The 19,427-nt window shown below is 42.8% G+C and overlaps 1 protein-coding gene across 42 annotated transcripts in view; it reads right to left on the bottom strand.

The window, feature by feature from the left end:
* ZAR1L (zygote arrest 1 like) overlaps nt 1-19,427 on the bottom strand; it is a 104,877-nt gene that overhangs the window by 26,762 nt on the left and 58,688 nt on the right. The gene's annotated exons all lie outside the window — the stretch shown is intronic.

Genomic DNA, 19,427 nt, shown 5'->3' with positions numbered 1-19,427 from the left:
GTAAAAAAAAAAAAAAAAATCATACTGACCACAGGTTTTATTTCTACTTAATGAAGATTTTTGCTTTGATTTATATTTTTGCATGTGAGTTGCCATGGTGACAATCTCAAGGAGTACCACACTCGTGTGTTCCATGATTGGCAGCCAGGGGGTTGTGAAGCAAGTACTATGACCCTGGGAAACAGGAGGTCTCTGTAACCTCTTGAGGTGGACACCAAAGACTGTAACCCTCAACCAGCTCTCACTACAATCAGAAGCAAGAAACCAGAAAACAAGAGCTCTCATTATCCACAGCCTATCATTAGGTTGTCATCCTTAAAATTTTGAAAGAGACCCATTAATGATAAGGAAAAAGTAGTGAGTTCTATTCTTTCACCACAACCCATCTATTCTTCACCCAACTCAAAAAATGGGATCATGGAAACACACAACAATCTAACTTCTATGGTCTTCCTACTTATACTCCTTAGATTAACCAACGTAACTTGTTTCCTAATATACAACTAAATCATAAGTAGTAATTCTCTAGAAGTATCCACAACAGAGTCTGATCCAAGATTTTAATTTTAGCACAGATACAATTATTAACTGGGTTTTAATGACTTTCTGGACATTGCTGTCAACATACTATTTTGATGATTTTCAACTTACCCTAAAGATGATTAACCATAATCTGTAGGAAAAAATTGAATCACAATCTCTTGGGGGGCAGAGGGGGTGGAAATTTCACAAAATGCAGGTTTCTGTGGTTAACAACACTAGGCAACTCTGAGTTCTGCTGGGACCCCCACTAGAAAGGACTGATTAGTCGTGACTGAATTTTCCACCGTGGCCTTTTACCCAGCAACGAACCACCATGATTGGGTTATTCTTTTAAAAAGAGAGTTTTTCAGTAATATCATCTGTAGTTATGAGTAGTAGTGGGGTTTTTTTTTTTTTCTGTTTTTTTATTTTTTTTAAACAGGTTAATGTGAAAGAGTTCTACTTTTCCTGCTTCTTAATCTCCTCTCCCTTAGTGAAGCAGAAGGGCCCCCTGAAGCTGCAGACAGGCCCCAGCGGAGCCCAACAATCAGTGACTTTAGAGCTGCCCTCAAGTCTCCTGGGGTATCGTGTTCTCCCTCTGTTACTGAAGCCTTAATGTTCACTTCCCCAGGGGTAGACACAGGAGAGGAGGAGTAGGATATCTGCCCTCTCCTTTAGATGCCTATCTCCTCACCTCTGAGGAGGAACACCTCCTCCTACCATCATGCTTTTTAGCCCCAGAATGTCACACACTTTATCCACTGGCACAAAAAGGCAATTCAGGCAGCTGTACTGCAACTTAAGACATAACATGATTAGCCTGTAGTGTCCAAATTGAGTATTTCAGTAAAAGCACCATACATTTTAGAGGCATGTGAATGTCCTATTCCCACCGACAGGTAAGACTGTTACTGTTAGTAAAGATGTGAGGTAAAGATCCTTGTAATTTAACACTGCACACGTGTGTACAAACATGCACAGAGTTGATTCTAAAGGCTTTTCAGGTTCCAAACCTTAACGCTATTCCTTTCAGTGAATTGTGGAATTACAGAAATAAGGTGGCGGTGGGGGGAGGGTAAAGGTCATGGCAGCTCTGTGCCCTCTCCCCAAACCCTGGCTACACACCTGTTCCCTGTGGGTGTTCATCTGTATCCTTGATCATATCCTTTAGCAAAAAAGCAGTAAACAGCACTACTATTTAAGGCACATCCCTCTCCGAAGCTTGGCATTATCCTTTCTACAACCTCGCTGCTCAGCACACAGATCAACATTAGCTCCCTCTTCTGGGAGCCTGGCAGAAAACACAGATCCTCAGGTCCTAACGCCAGACCTACAGATTCAGAATCTGCAGTTTAAGAGAACCCTCAGAGAGATCCCCGGACAAGGACCTGAGCTTATCCTCTCACGAAAACACCAAAATCACAACTTTCTGCTGAACAACCATGGGGAACAAATGACTGGAACCCACCAAAAAAGATAATCTACTATATCAAAGACAAAAAAGAAGCCACAACAACACAGTAGGAGGGTTCCATTTGCCATTTAATCAAATCATATACCCACAGAGTGGGTGACCCACAAACTGGAAAATCATTTTATCACAGAGGTTCTCCCACAGGAGTGAGAATTCTGAGTGCCAGGTCAGGTTCCCCAGACTGGGGGTCTGGCCATCAGGAGGAGGAGCCCCCAGCACATTTGGCTTTGAAGGCCAGAGGGGCTTGACCGCAGGAACTCCACAGAACTGGAGGAAGCAAAAATGCCACTCTTGGAGGGTCACATAAGATTTCATGCACACTGGGACCCAGCAGAAAAAGCAGTAGCTTCATAAGAGCCTGGCCCAGACCTACCTGCTAGTTTTAGATGGTGTCCTGGGGAGGCAGAGGGCTGCTATGACTCATTGCAGGGACAAGGACACTGGAGGCAGAGGTATTGGGGAGTACTCATTTGCATGAACGGTCCTTGAGGCCATCATTTTGAGGCCAAGACCTAGCCCCACCCAACAGCACAAAGGCTACAGTGCTGAGATGCCTGAGGCCAAACAACATAGGCCTGCCCTTCAGACAGGCTGCTTAAAGTCTTCCTGAGCTCACAGATACCTATAAACACACCTCTTGACAGAGCCAGCGATCAATGCAAAGAATTAGAGGAAAACAACAGAATGGGAAAGACTAGAGATCTCTTCAAGAAAATTAGAGATACCAAGGGAACATTTCATGCAAAGATGAGCTTGAAAAAAGACAGAAATGGTATGGACCTAACAGAAGCAGAAGAGATTAAGAAGAGGTGGCAGGAATACACAGAAGAACTGTACAAAAAAGATCTTCATGACCCAGATAATCACAATGGTGTGATCACTGACCTAGAGCCAGACATCCTGGAATGTGAAGTCAAGTAGGCCTTAGAAAGCATCACTATGAACAAAACTAGTGGAGGTGATGGAATTCCAGTGGAGCTACTTCAAATCCTGAAAGATGATGCTGTGAAAGTGCTGCACTCAATATGCCAGCAAATTTGGAAAACTCAGCAGTGGCCACAGGAATGGAAAAGGTCAGTTTTCATTCCAATCCCAAAGAAAGGCAATGCCAAAGAATGCTCAAACTATCGCACAATTGCACTCATCTCACACGCCAGTAAAGTACTGCTCACAATTCTCCAAGCCAGGCTTCAGCAATACGTGAACTGTGAACTTCCAGATGTTCAAGTTGGTTTTAGAAAAGGCAGAGGAACCAGAGAACAAATTGCCAACATCCACTGGATCATGGAAAAAGCAAGAGAGTTCCAGAAAAACATCTATTTCTGCTTTATTGACTATGCCAAAGTCACTGACTGTGTGGATCACAATAAACTCTGGAAAATTCTGAAAGAGATGGGAATACCAGACCACCTGACCTGCCTCTTCAGAAACATATATGCAGGTCAGGAAGCAACGGTTAGAACTGGACATGAAACAACAGACTGGTTCCAAATAGGAAAAGGAGTATGTCAAGGCTGTATATTGTTACTCTGCTTATTTAACTTATATGCAGAGTACATCATGAGAAACGCTGGACTGGAAGAAGCACAAGCTGAAATCAAGATTGCCGGGAGAAATATCAATAACCTCAGATATGCAGATGACACCACCCTTATGGCAGAAAGTGAAGAGGAACTACAAAGCCTCTTGATGAAAGTTAGACAAGAGAGTGAAAATGTTGGCTTGAAGCTCAACATTCAGAAAACTAAGATCATGTCATCTGGTCCCATCACTTCATGGGAAACAGATGGGAAAACAGTGGAAACAGTGTCAGACTTTATTTTGGGGGGCTCCAAAATCACTGCAGATGGTGACTGCAGCCATGAAATTAAAAGACGCTTATTCCTTGGAAGGAAAGTTATGACCAACCTAGATAGCAGATTGAAAAGCAGAGATGTTACTTTGCCAACAAAAGTCCGTCTAGTCAAGGCTATGGTTTTTCCTGTGGTCATGTATGGATGTGAGAGTTGGACTGTGAAGAAAGCTGAGCACCGAAGAATTGACGCTTTTGAACTGTGGTGTTTGAGAAGACTCTTGAGAGTCCCTTGGACTGCAAGGAGATCCAACCAGTCCATCCTAAAGGAGATCAGTCCTGGGTGTTCATTGGAAGGACTGATGCTGAAGCTGAAACTCCAGTACTTTGGCCACCTCATGCAAAGAGTTGACTCATTGGAAAAGACCCTGATGCTGGGAGGGATAGGGGGCAGGAGGAGAAGAGGACGACGGAGGATGAGATGGCTGGATGGCATCACTGACTTGATGGACGTGAGTTTGAGTGAACTCTGGGAGATGGTGATGGACAGGGAGGCCTGGCGTGCTGTGATTCATGGGGTCGCAAAGAGTCGGACACGACTGAGCGACTGAACTGAACTGAACTGACAGAGCCAGAGGGCTAAGACCCAACTCTATCCATCAATGGGCTGGCATGAATCCCTCCCACCGGGAAGCCTGAACAAGCCTCGGACCACACTCATCTGCCAGAGGGAAGACACCAGAAATGAGAGGAACTATAGTGCGGCAGACTGTGGGACAGTAAACACACAAAGTTAGACAAAATGAGACAGCAGAGGAATATATTCCAGAGGAAGGAACAAGATAAAATCCTAGAAGAATAAATAAGTTAAATGAAGATGGTCAGTCAAACCAAAAAAGAATTCAGAGTAATGATAATAAAGGACCCAAGATCTCAGATGTCCCTTTTATCATAGGAGACTGGAATGAAAAAGTAGGAAGTCAAGAGATACCAGGAGTAACAGGCAGATTTGCCCTTGGAGTACAAAATGAAGCAGGGTAAAGGCTCACAGAGTATTGCCAAGAGAACGCACTGGTCGTAGCAAACACCCTCTTCCGACAACACAAGAGAAGACTCTACACACGGACATCACCAGATGGTCAATACTAAAATCAGATTAACTAAATTCTCTGCAGCCAAAGATGGAGAAGCTCTATACAGTAAGCAAAAAGAAGACTAGGAGCTGACTGTGGTTCAGATCATGAACTCCTTATTGCCAAATTCAGACTTAAATGAAGAAAGAAAGTAGGGAAAACCACTAGACCATTCGGGTATGACCTAAATCAAATCCCTTACTACTATACAGTGGAAGTGAGAAATAGATTTAAGGGATTAGATCTGATAGACAGAGTGCCTGAAGAACTATGGACAGAGGTTCATGACATTTTACAGGAGGTGGTGATCAAAGACCATCCCCAAGAAAAAGAAGTGCAAAAAGGCAAAATGGTTGTCTGAGAAGGCCTTACAGATAGCTGAGAAAAGACTAGCTAAAGGCAAAGGAGAAAAGAAAAGATATACCCATCTGAATGCAGAGTTCCAAAGAATAGCAAGGAGAGATAAGAAAGCCTTCTTCAGAGATCAATGCAAAGCAATAGAGGAAAACAACAGAATGGGAAAGACTAGAGATATCCTCAAGAAAATTAGAGATACCAGGGGAACATTTCATGCAAAGACTGGCACAATAAAGGAGAGAAATGGTGTGGACCTAACAGAAGCAGAAGATATTAAGGGGTGGCAAGAATACACAGAAGAACTATACAAAAAAGATCTTCATGACCCAGATAACCACGATGGTGTGATCACTCACCTAGAGCCAGACATCCTGGAATGTGAAGTCAAGTGGGCCTTAGGAATCATCACTATGAACAAAGCTAGTGGAGGTGATGGAATTCCAGCTGAGCTATTTCAAATCATAAAAGATGATGCTGTGCAAGTGCTGCACTTAATATGCCAGCAAATTTGGAAAACTCAGCAGTGGCTACAGGACTGGAAAAGGTCAGTTTTCATTCCAATCCCAAATAAGGGCAATGCCAAAGAATATTCAAACTACCACACAATTGCACTCATCTCACACGCCAGCAAAGTAATGCTCAAAATTCTCCAAGCAAGGCTTCAACAGTGCATGAACCCTGAACTTCCAGATGTTCAAGTTGGATTTAGAAAAGGCAGAGGAACCAGAGATCAAATTGCCAACATCCGTTGGATCATAGAAAAAGCAGCATAATTCCAGAAAAACATCTATTTCTGCTTTATTGATTACACCAAAGCCTTTGACTGTGTATATCACAACAAACTGTGGAAAATTCTTAAAGAAATGGGAATATCAGACCACCTTATCTTCCTCATGAGAAATCTCTACGCAGGTTAAGAAGCAACAGTTAGAACCGGAAATGGAAAAAAAGACTGGCTCCAAACTGGGAAAGGAGTACGTCAAGGCTATATATTGTCACCCTGCTTCTTTAACTTCTATGCAGAGTACATCATGTGAGATGCCAGGCTGGATGAAACACAAGCTGGAATCAAGACTGATGGGAGAAATACCAATAACCTCAGATGCGCAGATGACACCACCCTATGGCAGAAAGTGAAGAGCCTCTTGATGAAAGTGAAAGAAGAGAGTGAAAAACCTGGCTTAAAACTCAACATTCAGAAAACTAAGATCATGGCATCCAGTCCCATCACTTCATGGCAAATAGATGGGGAAACAATGGAAACAGTGAGAGACTTCATTTTCTTGGGCTCCAAAATCACTGCAGACGGTGACTGCAGCCATGAAATTATTTGACACTTGCTCCTAGGAAGAAAAGCTATGACAAACCTAGACAGCATATTAAAAGCAGAGACATTACTTTGCTGACAAAGGTCCGTCTAGTCCAAGCTACGGTTTTTGCAGTAGTCATGTATGGATGTGAGAGCTGGACTATAGAGAAAGCTGAGCACCAAAGAATTGATGCTTTTGAACTGTGGTGTTGGAGAGGACTCCTGAGAGTCCCTTGGATTGCAAGGAGATCAAACCAGTCAATCCTAAAAGAAATCAGTCCTGAATATACATTGGAACGCCTGATGCTGAAGCTGAAATTCCAACCCTCTGGCCACCTGATGTGAAGAACTGATTTATTGGAAAAGACCCTGATGCTGGGAAAGATTGAAGGCAGGAGGAGAAGGGGATGACAGAGGATGAGATGGTTGGATGGCATCACCAACTCAATGGACATGAGCTTGAGCAACCTCCAGTAGTTGGTGATGGACAGGGAAGCCTGATGTGCTGCAGTCCATGGGGTCACAGAGTTGGACATGACTGAGCGACTGAACCAAAGATCTCAGAAAAAGAATGGAGGTACAGACTGAGAAGACACAAGAAATGATTAACAAAGAGCTAAAAAGTTTAAAGAACAGAGATATACAAAACAATAACTGAAATGAAAAGCAGACTAGAAGGAATCAATAGCAGAATTAAAGAGGCAGAGGAACAGATAAGTGAGGTGGAAGACAGAATGGTGGAAATCACTGCAATGGAACAGAATAGAGAAAGAATGCAAAGAAATTAGAACACTTTAAAAGACCTCTGGAACAACATTAAACTCACAAACATTTGCATTAAAAGGGTACTAGGAAGAAAATAGAGAAAGGACCTGAGAAAATAATTGAGGAAAAAATACCTGAAAAATTCCCACAGGGGAAAAGAAATAGTCACCCAAGTCCAGGAAGTGTAAAGTCCCCACAGGATAAACTCAAGGGGGAATCAGCCAAGACACATATTAACCATATTGACAAAAATTAAAGACAAATAGAAAAAAAAATTTTTTTAAGAGAAAAGCATCAAATAACATACAAGGTTATCTGATAACATAAGGTTATTAGCTGATTTTTCCGTAGAAACCCTGAAGGCTACAGGAGAGTGGCACAATTTAAAGTAATGAGAGGGGAAAACCTACAACCAACAATACTTTATCTAACCAGCAAGATTCTCAGGTTCAACAAAGAAATCAAAAGCATTATAGACAAGCAAAAGTTAAAGAGAATTTAACACAACCAAATCAGCTAAAGAAACTTCTCTAAAGTTTCTTTAGAGAATAAAAGGCCACAATCAGAAACAAGAAAATTATGAACCAGAAAGCTCACTGGTAAAGGCAAACACATATTTAGGGTAGAAAAGTATCCACACACAAATATGATACTTAAACCAGAAATCGAAAATGAGAGTACAAACGCAGGATATTGAAAATACACTTAAAATTAAGAGACCAGCAAACTTAAAACAATCTTGTACATACACAGACTGGTATATCAAAACCTCATGGTACTCTCAAACCAAAAATGTATAATAGGACTTCCCTGGTGTCCCAGTGGTTAGGAATCTACCTGCCAATGCAGGGGACACAGGTTCCATCCTGGGTCCAGTAAGATTCCACATACTGTGGCAACTAGGCCCATGCGCCATAGCTACTGAGCCCAAACCCTGGCGCCCATGCTCCACAACAAGAGAAGCCACCACAGTGAGAAGCCTGTGCACTGCAGCTAAAGAGTAGCCCCTGCCCACAACCACCAGAGCAGGAGAGCACGCAGCAAAGAAGATGCACCACAGGCAAAAACAAAGTCTTTGGGAAAAAAACAAAAACCTGTAACAGATGTGCACACAAAAAAGAAAAAGGAATCCAAACACATCACTGGAGACAGTCATCAATGACAAGAGAAAAGAACAAAAGAGGAAGGAGAGAAAAAACCTATGAAAACATGATGCATATATCCATTAATATACAATGTTTGCTTTTCTCTTTCTGATACCACAGAAATACAAAGAATCGTAAGAGACTACTATAAGCCACTATATGCTAATAAAATGGACAACCTATTAGAAATGGACTAATTCTTAGAAAGGTACAATCCCTTGAGACTGAACCAGAAAGAAATAGAAAATATGAACAGACCAATCACAACCACTTTAGTTGAAACAGTGATTTCAAAACTCCCACAAACAAAAGTCCAGGACCAGAAAGCTTCATAGGCAAATTCAATGAAAAATTTACAGATTAATTAATATCTATCCTTTTGAAACTATTTCCAAAAACTGCATAGGAAAGAACATTCTCAAACTCACTCTATGAGGCCACCATCATCATGATACCAAAATCAAAGACATCACAACACAGAAAATTACAGGCCAATATCACTGTTGACCATAGAAGCAAGAATCCTTAACAAAATACTAGCAAGCCAAGCCCAAAGATACATTAAAAGGATCACAACCACAACCAAGTGGAATTTATCCCAGGGACGTCAGGATTTTTTCAGTGTCAGCAAATCAGTGATATACCACAGTAACAACCTGAAGAATAAAAACCATAATCAACCTCAATAGATGAAGAAAAAGTTTTTTACAAAATCCAATAGCCATTTATGATTTAAAAAAAACTCCAGAAAAGTGGGAACAAAGAGGACACACCTCAACATAATATAGGTCGTTTATGACAAACCTACATCTAACATCATATTCAAAAGTGAAAAGCTGAAAGCATTTCCTCTAAGAAACAAGTCAAGGATGTTGTTCACTCTCACCACCTTCTTTCAACATAGCTTTGGAAGTCCTAGCCATGGCAATCAGAGAAGAAAAAGAAATAAAAGGAATCCAAATTGGAAAAGTAGTAGTAAAACTGTCACTGTTGGCAGGCGACATGATACTATACACAGGAAATCATAAAGACACTACCAAAAAACTACTAGAGCTCATCAATGAATTCAATATAGTAAGTCGCCTGTATACGAATCTTCAAGTTGGTGAATTTTTCAAAGATAAGAACGTGTGGTCACATGTCCAATCATGTGTTAGTTCATATGTCTGGAGTACGCTGTCACGGTCATAAAAAGCATTGACTTTGCTTGGGTGATGTTATGGCCATCACCATGAAGGCGATTGGGAAGAAACTTTGCCCACAGTTTGTTCATGATTTTTGAGGGTTTAAGAAAGTGGACGAAAAGTCCAAAGAGGTCTTCAGCAACTTAGTGGCCCTCGGTGAGAAGCTGGAGCTAGATATGCAAGAGGACACCTTCATGAACTTGCTGTGCAACCTGAGGAGCGTACATGAACCTTAACCCTAACCCTAAACCTGACCCTAAGCCTAACGCTAACTCGAACTCGAATTTGGGGGTGCGGAGTTTTGGGGTGAGGGGGTACACGAACCCTAACCCTAACGTTAACCCTGACCCTAAGCCTGATGCTAACTCGACTCGAATTTGGGGGTGCGGAGTTTTGGGGTGAGGGGGTGCACGAACCCTAACCCTAACGCTAACCCTGACCCTAAGACTGACGCTAACTCGGACTCGAATATGGGGGTGCGGAGTTTTGGGGTGAGGGGGTGCACGAACCCTAACCCTAACGCTAACCCTGACCCTAAGCCTGACGCTAACTCGAACTCGAATTTGGGGGTGCGGAGTTTTGGAGTGAGGGGGTACACGAACACTAACCCTAACCCTAACGCTAACCCTGACCCTAAGCCTGACGCTAACTCGAACTCGAATTTGGGGGTGCGGAGTTTTGGAGTGAGGGGGTACACAAACACTAACCCCTAACCCTAACGCTAACCCTGACCCTACGCCTGACGCTAACTCAGACTCGAATATGGGGGTGCGGAGTTTGGGGGTGATGGGGTACACGAACCCTAACCCCAACCCTAACGCTAACCCTGACCCTAAGCCTAATGCTAACTTGAACTCGAATTTGGGGGTGCAGAGTTTTGGGGTGAGGGGGTACACGAACCTTAACCCTAACCCAAATAAATAAATAAATAAATAAATTCAATAAAAATAAATCCCGGCTGCTTCCTGTCTAAGCTCCGCCCCTCCCGGTCTCAGCCCCGCCCAGCAAAAAAGAGGGTGTTCCTCTCCCTTTCCGCTGCTGCTGCTGCTGCTGCTGCTAAGTCGCTGCAGTCGGGTCCGACTCTGTACGACCCCACAGACGGCAGCCCACCAGGCTCCCCCATGCCTGGGATTCTCCAGGCAAGAACACTGGAGTGGGTTGCCATTTCCTTCTCCAAGGCATGAAAGGGAAAAGTGAAAGGGAAGTCACTCAGTCGTGTCCGACTCTTAGCGACCCCATGGATTGCAGCCTACCAGGCTCCGCTGTCCATGGGATTTTCCAGGCAAGAGTATTGGAGTGGGGTGCCATTGCCTTCTCCTCCCTTTCCGCTAGGGGCTCCCTATCCTACCCCTAGCCCTAGCGCCTACCTCCTAACCCTAACCCTATGCTCCTAGACCCTACCTGGGATTCGAACTCCTAACCCATGGACCTGCCTGCCTACCTGCCTGACTGCCTGACTCTACCCGCTATGGTCCTCATAGCGGGTAGAGTCTGATGGAATTGGAGGCCCAGAGAAAGGACAGAGAGAGACAAGAGGAAGAAGTAACTGAAGAACCAAAGAGATTCATGACACAGAAAATGGCAAGGGGATTTTCTTTATTTGAAGAGATACGGTTAATTTTTGAGGCACAGGACCTGAATGTAGAGTTATACACAAAGTTGCAGCAGTTCAGAATGTAATCCATAAATCAGTGCTACTGTGTGTCAGCTATAATGAGAAAAAAAGAGCTACTATCCTGACATCACTGGATGTTTTCAAGAGGGTAGATAGAATTGAATCCAGTAAGGACCCAGAACCTGTGCCATCAATATGAAGCTTGAGTGAAACTGCAGCTTGCCCTACATCTCCTATTGATGACAATCCCTCAGCTCTACAACATCCCACTTCCTCTCTCTCCTCCAGCCAGTACCTCTGCTTGCCTGTTCACGCGATGTCAGCCCCTGTATGCTAGATGTTGTACCCTACTGTATTTTTCAAGGTACTGTATGGAATAGGCCAGTTTTCATTCCAACACCAAAGGAGGGCAATGCCAAAGAATGTTCAAAATACCAAACACCTCCTCGCAATTCACATGCCAGCAAGGTAATGCTCAAAATCCTTCAAGCTAGGCTTCAACAGATGTGAACCGAGAACTTTCAGATGTACAAGCTGGATTTAGAAAAGGCGGAGGAACTATAGACCAAATTGCCAACATCTGTTGGATTATAGAAAAAGCAAGGAAATTCCAGAAAAAACATCTACTTCTGCTTCACTGACTACAGTAAGGCCTTTGACTGTGTAGATCACAACAAACTGGGAAATTCTTAAAAGAGATACGAATACCAGACCATCTTACCTGCCTTCTGAGAAACCTGTATGCAGGTCAAGAAGCAATAGTTAGAACTGGACATGGAACAACAGACTGGTTCAAAACTGGGAAAGGCATATATCAAGGTTGTATACTGCCACCGTGCTTATTTAACTTATATGCAGAGTACATGGTGTAAAATTCCAGGCAGGATGAATCACAAGTTGGAATCAAGATTTCCAGAAGAAATATCAACAACCTCAGATATGCAGATGATACACTCTAAAGAGGAACTAAAGAGCCTCATGATGAGGGATAAAGAGGAGTGAAAAACCTGGCTTAAAACTCAACACTGAAAATACTAAGATCATGGCATTGGTCCCATCACTTCATGGCAAATAGCTGGGGGAAAAGTGGAAACAGTGGCCGATATTATTTTCCTGGGCTCTAAAATCACTGCAACGGAGACTGCAGCCACAAAATTAAAAGATGCCTTCGAAGAAAAGCTATGACAAACCTAGACAGTGTTTTAAAAACCAGACATCACTTTGCAGACATAAGTCTGTACAAAGCTATGGTTTTTCCAGTAGTCGTGTACAAATGTGAGAGGTGGACCATAAAGAAGGCTGAGCAGTGAAGAACTGATGCTTGTGAATTGTGGTGCTAGAGAACTCTTGAGAGCCCCTTGGACAGCAGAGAGATCAAACCAGTCAATCCTAAAGGAAATCAACCCTGAATATTCATTGGAAGGACTGATGCTGAAGCTCCAATATTTTGGCCACCTGATGTGAAGAGCTGACTCATTGGAAAAGACTCTGATGCTTGGAAAGACTGAGGGCAGGAGAGGGGGCAACAGAGGATGAGATGGTTGGATGGTATCATCAACTCAATGGACATGAATCTGAGCAAACTCTGGGAGATAGAGAATGACAGGGAAGCCTAGCATGCTGCAGTCCAAGGGGTCACAAAGATTTGGACACGATTTAGCAACTGAACAACAATTTTAAGATTAAAAATGTTTATTTTTTTGTTTGTTTTTATGTATTATTTGTGTAAAAAATATTACAGGCCTACTATAGTGCTATATAGCTGACTGTGTTCACTGGGTACCTAGGCTAACCTTGTTAGACTTATGAACAAACTGGACTTACAAACATGCTCTTGGAATGGAAAGCATTCATATGCAGGGGACTGACTGTAAAGTTGTAGGATACAAAATTAACATAGAAATATCTTACATTTCTATACACTAACAATGAAAGATCAGAAAGAGAAATTAAAGAAACAATCTCATTTATCATCAAAAAGAATAAAAACCTAGGAATAAACCTACCTAAGGAAGCGTAAGTCCCTTCATGGATCACTGCCTTGTCGTGGCAAAGGGGCTTGTGTAACTCAATGAAGCTATGAGCCATGCTGTGCAGGGCCACCCAAGATGGACGAGTCATAGCAGGGAGTTCTGACAAAACACGATCCACTGGAGGAGGGAATGGCAAACCAACCCAGTATACTTGCTGTGAGAACCTCATGAACTGTATAAAAGGCCAAAAAGACAGGACATGAAAAGATGAGTCCCCCATGTCTGAAGGTGTCCAATGTGTTACTGTGGAAGAGTGGAGGAGAATTGCCAATAGCCCCAGAAGGAATGAAGCAGCTGAGCCAAAGTGGCTATGATGCTAGCTGTTGCTGTGTCTACTAACGAAAGTAAAATCTGATGCTGCAAGGAATAGTATTGTATAGGAACCTGGAACAGTAGGTCCATGAATCAAGGAAAACTGGACATGGTCAAGCAGGAGATGGTAAGAATAAACATAGGTATCTTAGGAATCAGCAAACTAAAATGCACAGAAATAGGCAAATTTAATTCAGATGACCATTATATCTACTACTGTGGGCAAAAATCCCATAGAAGAAATGGAGTAGCCCTCATAATCAACAAAAGAGTCCAAAATACAGTAGTTAGGTGTAACTTCAAAAATGACAGAATGATTTCAGTTCATTTCCAGGGCAAAGCCATTCAACATCACAGTAATCCAAGTCTATGCCCCTACCATCAATGGTAAAGTTGATCAGTTCTATGAAGACCTAGCGGAGAAGGCAATGGCACCCCACTCCAGTACTCTTGCTTGGAAAATCCCATGGACGGAGGAGCCTGGTAGGCTGCAATCCATGGGGTCGCTAAGAGTCGGACACGACTGAGCGACTTCACTTTCACTTTTCACTTTCATGCACTGGAGAAGGAAATGGCAACCCACTCCAGTGTTCTTGCCTGGAGAATCCCAGGGACGGGGGAGCCTGGTGGGCTGCTGTCTGTGGGGTCGCACAGAGTCGGACACGACTGAAGTGACTCAGCATAGCATAGCATAGCATGAAGACCTAGAAGACCTCCTAGAACAAACCTCTAAAAAGATGTTCTAGTCATCATCGGGGACTGGAATGCAAAAGAAGGAAGTCAAGATATACCTGGAGTAACAGGCAAGTTTGGCCTTGGAGAACAAAATGAAGCAGGGCAGAGGCTAGCTGAATTTTGCCAAGAGAATGCACTGCTGCTGCTGCTGCTAAGTCACATCAGTCGTGTCCGACTCTGTGCGACCCCAGAGATGGCAGCCCACCAGGCTCCTCTGTCCCTGAGATTCTCCAGGCAAGAACACTGGAGTGGGTTGCCATTTCCTTCTCCAAGAGAATGCACTAGTCATAGCAAATACTCTTTTTCAACAATACAAGAGACGACTTTACACATGGACATCACCAAATGGTCAATACTGAAATCAAATTGATTACATTCTTTGTAGCCGAAGATTAAGAAGCTGTATACAGTCAGCAGAAACAAGACCTGGAGCTGACTGTGGCTCAGATCATCAGCTTCTCATAGCAAAATTCAGGCTTAAAATAAGAAAACCAGGAAAAATACTAGGCCAGCCAGGTATGACTTAAATCCTGTATGAATTTGTATTAGAGTTAATGAGTAGATTTAAGGGACTCGATCTAGATAATAGTGGGCCTGAAGAACTATGGACAGAGGTCCATAATACTGTACAGGAAGTGGTGAACAAAACCATCCAATAGAAAAAGAAAAGCAAGAAGGCAAAGTGGTTTATCTGAGGAGGCTTTATGAATAGCAGAATGAAGAAAAGCAAAAAGCAAGGGAGAGAGGGAAAAGTACATCCAATTAAATGCAGAGTTTCAAAGAATAGCTAGAAGAGACAAGAAGGCCTTCCTCAATGAACAATGTTTAATAATAGAAGAAAACAGCAAAAGGGCTTTCCCCTAGAGATCTAGGGATCTCTTCAGGAAAATTGGAAACATTAAGGGAGCACTCTGCCCAAAGATGGGCACAATAAAGAATAAAAATGGTAGAGACCTAGTAGCTGCTGAAGAAATCAAGAAGCAATGGAAAGAAAACATAGAAGAACTGTATAAAAAAGATCTTAATTGCCGGGAGCCGGCATATTGCATACTGAGTGCAGCACTTTCCACAGCATCATCTTTCAGGATCTGGAATAGCTCAACTGGAATTCTATCACTGCCGGGAGCCAGCGTGAGTAACTCCACCCATGACAAAGGTCATGAGGAAGGAGGCTCGGCATACGCAAAGGCGGGATCGAGCCTCAGGAGTCCCCCTGGAAGTTCTCGAGCATCTACCCCCAAAACCAGAGTCTGCCTACTTTCTGCTTTGTGCTTTCACCTACACCTCTGACTTTACGGGGGGCTGTCCCCCACTACCTCTCTCTGAAAAAAGTTAGCTTACAGTTCCAGTTAATAATTCCTGGGTGTGACAGTGTTTCAACCTACAAACTCCTTTGGAAATCCTCTAACCTGCCTGAATAGGTTTTTCCGGCCACATGTGATTGTTCAGAGCCTCCCAACTGTGAGAGGCAGGAGATGTTCTAAACTGTCTAAACACGGATTCCTTTGAGTAGTTAAAAGATTGATTAGAAATTGTATTGGTGAAGGGTTTTTCACTTATTGGGCCAATGTTTGCTGCTAAATCTCCATACTCCTTACCTACTGTGTCCTTGGCAGTGTATTGATTGATATAATGGGTGTACAGAAATGTAAGTAGTAGCCTCAATGTTTGTAACCTTGGACCCTCGAGTTAATTCTTTTCTTGATTGAGCCCACCTCACCTTTGCCCTATAGGAATGCAGCTTTGTCCAATGCTTTTTTGGAGGCTAGTGCCTGACTTTGGAATAATCACCTTTAGAGAAAAATAAGTTTCTTAAAATATTAACAGGCCTCCTGGCCAGAAGATGATGTAAATCACCTGAACTTTTGCATATGATGAGTTTGAAAGCCTGGCTTCGATTAGAACCAGGAACTGCTGTCCTTGCATGACTCCACCCCTTCCCCCATTATCCTCTATGCATAACTTAAGGTATAAAAACTACTTTGGAAAATAAAGTGCGGGCCTTGTTCACCGAAACTTGGTCTCCCCATGTCGCTCTCTCTCCCAAATTCTGGCTGAGTCTCCATCTGGAGCGCGGAACCCGCCATGCTTGCTAATTATGCCTGGGCTTCTAAGATCCGACCGGGGAGGCCTCAGTGTCTCCTCTCCTTCGGGAGAACGGAAGGACGCCTGCGGCCTACGTAAGTGGTGCAAACTTCTTGTCTTGAAGTTTTATTGGTCTCCCACGTAAACCAAGCTACTCAGCCTCTTTTCTCCACTGAATTTCCTCACTGGGCTATCCTCATTCTATTACTCTTTATATCTTTGAAAAATACTTAAATAAATAGGTCGCCTATGCCGTCTCTCCTTCGAATACCCTGGATCAGCCGGGGCTGGACCCCGGCACTTAATGAACCAGATTACTACGATGGTGTGTTTAGACACCCAGAGCCAGACATTTTGGAGTGCAAAGTCCGGTGGGCCTTAAGATGCAGTGCTGTTAATAAAGCTAGTGGATGTGATGAAATTCCAGCAGAACTATTCAGAAAGGATGATGCCATCAAGGTTTTACACTCATTATGTCAGCAAATCTGGATGACCCAGCAGTGGCCAGAGGACTGGAAAAGGTCAATTCTCATCCCAATTCCCAAGAAGGGTAGTACCAAAGAATGTGCTAACCATCAGACAATTGCACTCTACTCCTATGCTAGTAAGGTCATGCTTAAAATCTTGCATGCTAGGCTTCAGCATTATATGAAACAAGAACTTCCAGATGTTCAGGCTGGGTTTAGAAAAGGAAGAGGAACTAGAGATCAAATTGCCAACATTCACTGGATTATAGAGAAAGCAAGGGAATTTCAGAAAAACATCTATCTCTGATTCATCAACTATATGAAAGCCTTTGACTATGTGGATCATGACAAACTGTGGAAAGCTCTAGGAGAGATGGGAATACCAGACCATCCCGTCTTCTGAGAAACCTGTATGTGGGTCAAGAAGCAATAGTTAAACCCTGTATGGAACAACTGACTGGTTCAAGATCGAGAAAGGAGTATGACAGGGCTGTCTTCTGTCACCCTGTTTGTTTAACCTATACACTGAGCACGTCATGAGAAATGCTGGGCTGGATAAGTTACAAGCCGGAATCAAGATAGGTGGGAGAAACATCAATAACCTCAGACATGCAGATGATACCACTCGAACGGCAGAAAGCGAAGAGGAAGTAAAGAGCCTCTTGATGAGGGTGAAGGAGGAGAGGGAAAGAGCTGGCTTAATACTAAATATTAAAAAAATTAAGATCATGGCATCTAGCCCCATTACTGCATGGCAAATAGAAGGGGAAAAGGTGGAAGTAGTAACAGATTTCCTCTTCTTGGGCTCCAAAATCACTGCAAATGGTGGCTGCAGCCAAGAAGATCTTCTGATTTCATGGCAGGAAAGTGATGGCAATCCTAGACATTGTGTTGAAAAGCAGAGACAATGCTCTTCTGATAAAGGGCCATATAGTCAAGGTTATGGTCTTCCCAGTGGTCACGTATGGTTGTGACAACTGGACCACAAAGAAGGCAGAACACCAAAGAACTGATGCCTTCGAACTGTGGTGCAGAAAAAGACTCCTGAAAGTCCCCTGGACAGCAAAGAGACCAAACCGGTCAATCTTAAGGGAGATCAACCCTGAATATTCACTGGAAGGACTGATGCTGAAGCTGAAGCTCCAGTATTCTGGTCATCTGATGCACACAGACGACTCATTTGAAAAGTCCCTGATGCTGGGAAAGATAGAGGGCAGAAGGAGAAGAGGGCATCAGAGAATGAGACAGCTGGATGGCATCACTGATGCAATGAAAATGAACTTGGGCAAACTCCAGGAGATGGTGAGGGACAAGGAGGTCTGGCATGCTTCAGTCCACAGGATCTCAAAGAGTCAGATATGACTGGGCAGCTGAACAATGAACAACAAGGAAGTAAAAGACCTGTACTCTGAAAACTGTAAGATGCTGATGAAAGAAATCAAAGATGACACAAACAGATAGAAAGATACACCATGTTCTTGGACTGGAAGAATCAATATTGTCAAAATGATTATACTACCTAAAGCAATCTGCAGATTCAATGTAATCCCTACCAAATGATGGAAGGGCATTTTTTGCAGATCTAGAACAAAACATCTTGGTCTGGAAGCACAAAGACTCCGAATAGCCAAAGCAATCTTGAGAAATCAAAACAGAGCTGGAGGACCAGGCTTCCTGACTTCAGACTGTATTATAGAACAATAGTAATCAAGGGCTTCCCTGGTAGTTCAAGGATTAACAATCTGCCTGCCAATGCAGGGGACACAGGTTCAATTCCCACTCCAGGAAGATCCCACCTGCAGCAGAGCAATTAAGCCCACAAGCCCAACTACTGAACCCTGGGCACCTAGAGCCCACGCTCCACAACAAGAGAAGCCACCACAATGAGAATCCCCGTTCACCACAACTAGAGTAAGCCTGCACACTGCAACAAAGAGCCACCACATTCAAAAAATAAAATAAATAAATCTTAAAAAAAAATAAAGCTACAGTAAAACAGTATGGTACTGGCACAATCATACAGAATAGAAAGTTCAGAAATAAACACACACACTTAATGTCAATTAATCTATGATAAAAGAAGCAACAATAAAAACTGGAGAAAAGATAATTTCTTCAATAAGTGGTGCTTGGAAAACTGGGCAGCTACATGCAAAAGAATGAAATTCGAACACTCCGTAACACCACACACAACAATAAACTTAAAATGGATTAAAGACCTAAATATAAGACTGGATACTCTAAAACTCTTAGAGGAAAACATAGGCAGAACACTGACATAAATCACAGCACTATCTTTTTGGATCCACCTCCTAGAGTAATGAAAACAAAAATAAACAAATGATACCTATTAAAGCCTTTTGCACAGCAAAGAAAATCATAAACAAACTGAAAAAATAATCCACAGAGTGGGAAAAAATATTTGCAAACTATGCAACTGACAAGGGATTAATCTCCAAAATATACAAACAGCTCATGAAGCACAATATGAAAAAAAAA

Source organism: Bos grunniens, chromosome 12 (assembly GCF_055505025.1).
Source record: "Bos grunniens cultivar Pamir isolate PY7600 chromosome 12, Bosgru_T2T1.0, whole genome shotgun sequence".
NCBI lineage: Eukaryota > Metazoa > Chordata > Mammalia > Artiodactyla > Bovidae > Bos > Bos grunniens.
This window is presented reverse-complemented; position numbering and strand designations above follow the sequence as displayed.